The sequence below is a fragment of the Portunus trituberculatus genome, chromosome 44 (genome assembly GCF_017591435.1).
Source record: "Portunus trituberculatus isolate SZX2019 chromosome 44, ASM1759143v1, whole genome shotgun sequence".
Lineage (NCBI taxonomy): Eukaryota > Metazoa > Arthropoda > Malacostraca > Decapoda > Portunidae > Portunus > Portunus trituberculatus.
In genome coordinates, this window is record NC_059298.1 from 3,596,191 (window position 1) to 3,605,860 (window position 9,670).

Sequence of the window (9,670 nt, forward strand, 5' to 3'; positions counted from 1 at the left end):
TCCTCCCTGGATTCGTTGTTGTCGTCATTCGCAGTCTTTCCTTTCCTCACGTCTCTTTCCTTTTTTGCATCGTGTGGTCTTCTCCTATTTCTCTTGCTTTTGATTTTTTGCACTTCAGTTACACTTATTTGTCTTCGTATAGCTCTCCCTGTCTCCAGTCTTCCTATTGAGATTTTTGTTTAATGCCCTTTCTTGTCTTTCTTTTCCTCACGTCTCTCTTCTTTTTATCTCGCCTCGTGTGGTCTTCTCTTATTTCCACAGCTTTTAAATTTTACACTTCGTCTTCGTATATTTTTCTCCGACAATATTTATCTTTTGTTTAATATACCCAATACAAACCGCGAAGACACTGTATAAGGGCGGGCAGAAAACAAAGAACATGTTGACTGGTGATGCGCTAAGGGACGTGTAGGAGGCGTCACGGGTCACTGAGGGTGGTCACTGAGGGAGGGAAGGAGGGACAAGCTCATGTGACCAGGCAGGGCGGGAGCGGGTCAGAAACAAGTGGACACCGGACACCACCACACTTGACCACAAACTGTTCCTCAGGTGCACCGAGGAGCCACACGCCTGACGAGTGACCAGAGCTGTTGAGGAAGGGAGCGAGGCGAGTAGGGATCAAGAGAGTCAGACAGGAAAAGTGAGTTAAAAAGAAGTGATAGAGGAAGATAGATAAGGAAAGTAGGCAAGAGGAGAGGGAGTCAGGTAGAAAGAACAAGGCAGGGGAAGTAATGGAGGTTAGGTTAGGTTAGGTTAAGTTAGGTGGAAAGAACAAGATAGGAAGAATTAATATAGGTTATCAGGGGAAAAAAGGAGAATAGAAAGAGAGAACAGGATTGAAAATAAGAATTGTGAGAGGAGTGAAGCATGGAGGGAAAAGAGAGAGAAGAGAGGCCACATCAGAAGAAAAAGAAGGAAAAGCACCACTAGAAATGTCAGATGAAGGAGATGCGGCGAAATAAAGATGCGTGGACTGACACGAACCAGGGACTTAATTGTGGTGTTAAGAAGGAAATAGCAGGAACAAGAAGCGTACAGAGGAAACACAGCGGCGCACTTACTGAATATATTCCTTGAGCCTTTCATTATCGTGCCGTTTCTTCATATTCATTCAGGTTACTATTTAGCGATTTTACACAGCCCCAGAAACTTATTTGGGGGATTAGAATAGCAAAGACTCTGGCCATTAATCTTTTAACATCCGTAGACCCTTCCTAATGCAAATAAAATAATCTAATCGTACCCCAAAAATCATGGTAAAAATGCGTCTCAGTATTAAATGGGTAAAGAAGGTTCCAACTCCTTATTTTCACTATCATTGGATGGAGACAATTAAAAGTTTCACCCAAAAGGGGATAAATGAAATGCTCGTAAAAACATAAATTGCCTTTAAATGCTAAATGAAAAAGAAAGAAAGTAAGTGAAGGGTAAACATCGCCACCTAACCGTCCACTGTAATCATTATTCATACGTTAACTTTTCACGAATGTACAGAACAATTAAACCGAACAGCCGAACATAATACGTAGCGCCCCCACCTTCCCCACACCTCTCTCTGTCTGTCTGTCTGTTTGTTTTTCTCTCTTCTCTCTCTCTCTCTCTCTCTCTCTCTCTCTCTCTCTCTCTCTCTCTCTCTCTCTCTCTCTCTCTCTCTCTCTCTCTCTCTCTCTCTCTCTCTCTCTCTCTCTCTCTCTCTCTCTCTCTCTCTCTCTCTCTCTCTCTCTCTCTCTCTCTCTCTCTCTCTCTCTCTCTCTCTCTCTCTCTCTCTCTCTCTCTCTCCGCCCACTCCTCGCCACGGCTCCAGGTCCCACAAGATAGAGCGTCTTTTATACCTCGTGGATGCCTCAGCGATCTTATTAGCGATCTGGTGTTAACTTAAGAGCCACCGTGATGTATTGCGGCGGCGAGATGCTCCAGGCCAATATAGTCAACGTTTAATTAAAGTTGACCCCCCGGAGTAGGCCTATGAGCCACGATAGGATCAGGCCACCCCCACGAGCCTCAATCTTTTATTAACTACGAGAACCTGGACCGAGGCTAGGAATATTAGAGGCCTGTCAGGTTTTTACGGGGGATTTCCTTTCCTTGTCTTACTCCTCCTCTTCCTCTTTTTTTTTTTTTTATCCTCACACTTTGTTCATTTATTCTCTTTTGTGTGTAGGTGAGTTTTTATTTGTGTTTTGCTCTTTCTTCTTTTCGTGTGTGTCAGTTTTTGGGGTGTTTAAAAAGGAGATTTAAGATTATTTTGTGGTTTTCGTGTGGAAGAGAAGGTGTGGGAGGAGAGTGGGGGAGCATGAACAGGAAGGGAAAGAGGTGGAGGAGGAGGTGGAAGAGGAGGAGGAAGAGGATGAATAGGGAGAGGAAAGTGAGAGGTAGGCACGATCACTTCATAGTAAGCAGTCAGTAGTTATGTAATTTCTAGTGACGTTTGGTGTCGGTGATGAAGAGGAAAGTGGCGGCCTGTGGGGAAGGACTGTAGGAGTGGGGGGCTTGGTGGGTGTTGTCAAGGTAACATCAGGTGGGCGAAGCGTGTGCCCTCTAATACAGCACACAGCCGACGCCACACTCCCGCCTCCTGCCTCGGCCGCCACCCTCCTCCTGCCCTGACAGTGATGGAGGAGAAGCACTAGCAGGTGGGCCACGAGACGGACCCTTGCGGCCACCTCCCTCTTCTTCCTCCTGCACCATCGCTCAGTCAACACACTACATCCACCACCACCACCACCTCTACCACCACTGCCACCACCACCACTGCCACCGTCGCCGCTTCACTGAAAATTAATAATACCTCGCTGATTCACTGCCTCTATCTCCCTGTCTCTCTCCAAGCGTGTATTTACTTATCGTTACTCCTGCTGGTCTCCCAATATGGCTGGAACTGAATTGGGAAGGTTCTTTTTAACATAGAATTACCAGGGTCAAGAAAATTTAAGATGTCCACTTCTCATTTTTTGTAGTCATAGTCGTATTAACATTTTCCGGATGTTTTTGTTGGGCCCATTCGTGTTTGATATACTAATTACTCATGAGATCATTGTCGCCACCAGCACCACCACCACCACCACCTGCGTGATAGAGGTGGCATTAGATACGCTGTGACGTGAGGGTGGAAGAAAGAATGGCCTCGATAACAGCGTGATTGGAGTGTACTCTTGTGGTGCGAGATAAGACAGTCGATATGCGTAACAATTTCATCAAGATTAAAGACTCTGATTCGAGAGATTGCCATAGAGAGAGAGAGAGAGAGAGAGAGAGAGAGAGAGAGAGAGAGAGAGAGAGAGAGAGAGAGAGAGACTATCCAGAATCTAATGTAATAATGTTGTTTACTGATTGATAGAATTACATTAAGTTGAAAAAAAATCTTATTGAATGGATAAGAAATCAACTCATGGGTAGAAGAAAGAAGGAGGGAATGACGCGTGTGGCAGAGACAGTGGTGACAGGCGGAGAGAGAGAATGGCAGGTGTGGGGAAGTGAAGTAGCCAGGTGAGGTGAATAAGCAGCTGTTGGTGTGAGGTTTATATAGTGGCAAGTGACTCACTCATCGGATTATGAGGGACGATAAAAAAAAAGGTGAAAAAATCAACACAAAAAAACTTAACTCCACCAATTACACGGAATAGAAAAATAAGCTAAGGATATAAAAATAAAGGAAAGAAAAAAAAATAACCTCATTCTATTTTGCACCTGAAACAGATAACTTTACCTTTGTTGTCCTATCGCACTTATGTTTATCTCCAGCACCCTGACCGAGAGGGACGATAAGGGTTTGGCGGTCCCTTGGAAATAAAGAACAATGACTTACAACTCGTTTCCTTCTTGCCACGCCCCATGAAAAGATACATCTCGTTATTTTGAAGGAAAGAAGCGTTTTATTATCTCGTGGTCAAGTGTGAGAAAATCAGTGAAAGTAGGAGTGAGAGGAAAAAGAGGAGGAGGAGGAGAAGGAGAAAGAGGAGGAGGAGGAGGAGGAGGAGGAGGAGGAGGAGGAGGAGGGCTGATAGTTGTTGGGGCGTGAGACAGCCACTCTCCGATGGGTCCAGATAACCGCGTGGTCGTGACGCCGCGGTCATCCTCCCTCACGCCCATCCCGTCACACCGCCCACCCACTTACTGTAACGCCGCCCACCTCCCCTCTGTTACACCGCTCACCACCCCGTCGCGCCGCCCACCCACTTACCGTAACACATCCACTCTTGTATCTCCATCCCGCCTTGCTATCAAACACGTTCATGTAATGCTGCCGGACCTAAAGTAACCCAAGAAAATGGATTTATTCCTTTATTTCTACGTAAAATAGTCTCGTTTTTTCTTTCTTTATGTTTTGACGGAATGTTTGCCTCGTAATTGCAGGATAACATCGCTTTTTTGTATATGGTATTGGAGATTATTTATTTATATACTGCCAGACAAAAAATTAACCCTCAAAATTGGTTTATTCGTTTATTTCTACTTAAAATAGACTCGTTTTTTCTTTCTTTATGCTTAGAAGGAATGTTTGCCTCGTAATCTCAGGATAACATCATTTTTTTGTATAAGGTATTGGAAATTGTTTGTTTATATTGTCATTGGCTCGTGGGTAATTATAATTAGTCTTCTCACTAAACTCACATGCCAACACAAACACGTACTCACAACTTCAAGACTTAATTTCAGGGTAACATTGCTTTGTGTATGAGATTACTGATCAAATCTTAACTACTTGTACAAGATCATGAAAAATTAATCTTATTAGTAAACACACATGGAAACACACACAAAGAAACACGCATATCCTCGCAGCACATACACTGACATCCAAGCAACACGAGATGTACTATGGCTCGTATTCTTAAACACTTCCGTGCGTCACCTCCACCACTTCAAAAGCCTTTATCTAAATTTACCCGAAATTTTAAGGTGTTTTTATGGTTCTAGAGGCAGAGTGACAATATATCTACATTATCAACCAGAGAAATACCCTTGAAAACCCGCTAATCATCCCTATGGGCTTGGAAAATTGACGTGGTGAGAGAGCAAAGCGTTTCTGAATACGGACCATACAGGGAGAGAGAGTCACACGCACACACCGTCTGAGGAATAACAAAAGCAGTCAGATAGGGATAATCCTCAGTCAGATGTTGTGTGTGATTTATCGAGTCGTGGCTTGTGAGAGTTCAAGGCTGTGGGATACGATACTACACCTTGTCCGTGGTCTGAGGGTGAGGGCGAGACGCGAGACACAAGACACGTAATGCTTTGGGTCTGCTGTGGGTGCGGTGCGTGCGTGGTCTGGTGTGTGTGTGGTGTGTGGTTAGTGTAGTGAGTGGAGTGGCAGGTGTGTGTATGAAGGTGATGGTCATGCTGGCTGATGACTTGATGCTTCACCTCCACTAATGAGTTCATACAGGTGCGTGGTCTCAGGTAGCAGGGCCAGGTGTGTGGTGGGTGCTCTCAGACGTGACCTTGGCTGATGCTTCGCTTAAAAGGTAGTGTCTCTATCGTTTTTCTTCATATTTTCGCTGTTGTTGTGTTATTGGTGTCTGTTTTTTTATTGGTGTTTCTCACGTTTTTGTTCTAGATGCTGTCCTATGTTGCCTTCTTTTTTTCTTCTTCTTCTTCTATTTCTTCTTCTTCGTTTTACTCCTCCTCCTCCTCCTCTCCTCCTCCTCCTCCTCCTCCTCCTCCTCCTCCTCCTCCTCCTCCTCCTCCTCCTCCTCCTCATTACACCCAAGATGTCATCATTACAAGAAAGAAATATACTGAGGCCATTAATTTAACTCTTATGTAATCAGGCACTGAGCTTATGAGGCTGTGTATTGTTGTTGTTGTTGTTGTTGTTTATCACTCGTACTCATGATGATAATAGTCGTGTGTGTGTGTGTGTGTGTGTGTGTGTGTGAAGCTGATTACATACAGTACACGGGTTCTTAAATCGCACTTACACACCAACACACACACACACACACACACACACACACACACACACACACACACACAGGCCGGACACAGCATCACTTTCGCGTACGAGTCGAGACAGCTGTAACGTACATATCCATTAAAAGTGAATCCATCTGTACTAATGTATGGGATCGTAGCTCATGACGGATAGCGAGTGTAAACCCACAACCCACACCCTCTCATCACACCCCAGGGATTACTTAGGGAAATAAATGAACTGAGTACCCTTCCCTTTTCCCTGTCTTCATCTTACCCTTACCTATTTTACCTTGAGTCTTAACTTTTCCTCTCTCTCTCTCTCTCTCTCTCTCTCTCTCTCTCTCTCTCTCTCTCTCTCGTCGTCGTCGTCTTTTTATGGGTGTATTTATAATGAAGGAAAGTAAGTGCTGAGAAGGTGCAGTGGTTAGATGTAATTAAAAGATAGAAACAGACGTGCAGATAGATGGAAATACATGCATACTCGTATATGGACTCGGAGATTGAACACACACACACACACACACACACACACACACACACACACACACACACACACACACACACACACACACACACACACACACACACACACACACACACACACACACACACACACAGTCTTCCCTACATCACCTCTCCTTCCTCCTTCCTGCCTTTCTTTGGTCATCTAAAGGTATGGATTCAATATGGTTCACCTTTCTCTATGTATTATTGGAGGTCTGTGAATTCTCAGCCTGTAGTCTTTAATGAGAGCAAAGTGTGTGTTAATTGTACTTTGTCTTTTTCTTCTTCCCTCTTGTAGTACTTGGGAATTTGATTTTACATGTGTCAGTCTGCCAGTGATTCTTCTTTCTTTCTTGTTGCAACATTTCAAGGCATTCTATACGTGAAATTTGTGTGAGTGGTTTCAGAATATACGTTGTGTTGCTGGTTATATCGTTTCCATTGACTGCTCCTGAAAATGCACTTCTTTCCACCCTTACGTAATCTTCCTAATTAAAACATCCCAACACAGAAGAATTTTCCGGCGAGTGAGCGCGGTAATGAAGCGGGTGATTCATTCCACAGCACCGTGACACTTCCTTAAGTTCGAAGGACAATTGAAGTGGTGAAAAAATAGTGACGGTCAAACTTGCATAATCTCACACACTCTTTTCCGCTTTTAACCAAATAATCAACCAACTTATGCGGGTGAAAGTGACTCTTTTTAGATGTTATGGCTTCCCTTTTTGACCTTAACCCCTTCAGAACTGGAACACATTTCTACCTTGACATTAGGAAGGGTCTATGGAGGTCAGAAGATTAATGGCCACTGTCTTCACTATATTAATACTTATATGAGTTTCTGAATCTTTATAAAATCACCAAATAGTAACCAGAGTAATTAGAAAATGCATCATCGTGCTAAAGGGGTTAATGAAATGGTCTATGGGAATTTTAAAGCATAATTACAAAAATACCATTGATAAGATAGTTATATAACCGAGTAATTCAGACACTGTAATATGTGTAGTTGCAATATTCGAGTATTTTTTACCTTTACAATTAACTATAATTACACATTTAAAGGAATCTTATTCTGCCATTAGCTGTAGGTTATCGTTCCATCATTACTGTTTTACCTACCATCATCATGTCCCCGTTATTGCCCTCCTGGAGTGTTCATCCACACAAACAGCAGGAGATTGAAGCAACACCTCCGAAATGGTTAGTGTCCTGGTTAACCTCTTCGATACTAGGACACATTTTTACCTTGAGATTTGTGTACGATTAGACCATTTTATTGACATTAGGAAGGGTGCATGGAGGTCAAACGATTAATGGCCACAGTCTTCACTATTCTAATCCCGAACATAAGTTTCTGAAGCTGTATAAAATCATCAAGTAGTAAGCAGAATGAATGTGAAAACGCGTCATGGTACTGAAAGGATTAAGCGTTCGATAGGTGGCGCGCAGCAGAGCTAAAAAGTTGTAGTCTGGCAGAGTTGTAAAGAAATGGGAAGTTTTATCTATTGTTGCGTTAAAAGAGCGTGACGGTGTGTGGGACAATGGCGGAAGGGAGGTAAAGAAAAAAAAAAAAAAACTTGAGAAGGGGAAAAAGAAGGAAGAAGTGGAGGAAGAAGAAGATTTGCTGGGTGTAACGATTGAAGATGAATAGTGTTGATAGTTTTGTTGCTGTATCACTATCTATTAATCTTTATTATTACCTCACATAAAAGATATGAATGACAGCAGGTTTTGTTTCTCCGCTAGCCCGTTTTCTGAGAAAGAAGAATTGGTGGCCGTGATCGTATAGTGGTTAGTACATTGCGTTGTGGCCGCAATAACCCAGGTTCGAATCCTGGTCACGGCAGTTCTTGAAATGTATTTTTTTTCTTTGATTTCTGTTTGTTTTATTGAAAGATGCTGTGTGTTGGAGTTCAGAATGCATGTCTGTTTACTACTTGCTTACTACAGAAGACAGAGTAAAGTAATTCAGTGGAAGGGCTGAGAACTCTTCCTTGTGAAATTTATCTTCATTCTAAAAAAAAAAAAAAAGAAAAATAGAAAAAGGAAAAGAAACAAAGAATTATAAAAAAAAGAGCTCGTTTTGTTCTTGTAATTTGTTGGTTTATTTTCTTGATATTTTTTCTTCCTTTTCATTTTCCTCGTATATTTTCTTCGATTTTATGGAGATATCAGAGAGTGCGTGTGATAATGTCCGTCCTCTTATATTGTTGTTGTTGTTTTTGTTGTTGTTGTCATCAGTATGAACAAGTTTAATGTTATCTCAAGTGAATTGGAACATGAGTGTCTGATATAGTCCTGTCGTTATAAAGATGGTGATAAATGAATGGATGAATACATAAATAAATAAGCAAATGAATAAGGAAAATAAATGAATGGCAAGATTTCCTGTATTGCTTAAAATAATACTAAAAATAAGACAGCACAATTGTCTTTAAGAAAAAAAAAATCTAAAACAAGGAAGCCAGAAACTTTCAACAGAAAAGAAAAATATAGACTAATTAATTTTTTTTATGTTATTTTTCCAGTAACTTTCCTAAAAAAAAAAAAAACGACTAAAGGGGACTCGCGTTGTCCGGACAGTAGTATAATTAGTGTTTTATAACTCTTTAGAAGATGTGTTTAATCGAGCTTATAGAAAGACGTATAAATTATTACTTTGTCATCAATATATTACGCTTTCGAGTTTTGTATTTCCATGAAGTGACTGATAAGCAAACAGTGCATATTGGGAGGAAGAACCGACCTCCTTCCTCCGTATTGTAAGTACAAATGAAAGATGAACGTTGACCGAGAACGAAAAACAGAAAAAAAAAAATAGAGTCGATAAATGAATGGATGATTGCGCAAATTAATAGATTGTGAAGGTTCAGTCAATTGCAGGTTTGAGGGAAGGTTAGGAAAAGAATATGAATAGAAAAAAAGAAAACAGAGAGAGAGAGAGAGAGAGAGAGAGAGAGAGAGAGAGAGAGAGAGAGAGAGAGAGAGAGAAAATGAGTTCGGTAAGACTTTATTTCAACTCAGCAAAACAACAGAAAAACACACATTCTCATCCACCGAGCATGACTTTTTCTTTTTCTTTTCTCAATTCATCCCAGTAAACATCCACGTGCTCTCTATAATATTTCCAATGCAAACTTTACTCAACTTTTTCATATCGCTGATTCTGCATTAAGCCTTTCAGATGATGTTAATTCAAACTTATACATCCTCTCCACTAGACACACTGCCTCCGTTACCTTCA

The 9,670-nt window shown here is 41.7% G+C and overlaps 1 non-coding gene across 1 annotated transcript; it reads left to right on the plus strand.

Moving 5' to 3' along the window:
- Positions 1-8,200: 8,200 nt before the first annotated feature.
- On the plus strand, positions 8,201-8,272 carry Trnah-gug. Its single transcript has one exon. It is a non-coding gene; the product is annotated as a tRNA-His (tRNA).
- The last annotated feature ends 1,398 nt before the right edge of the window (positions 8,273-9,670 follow it).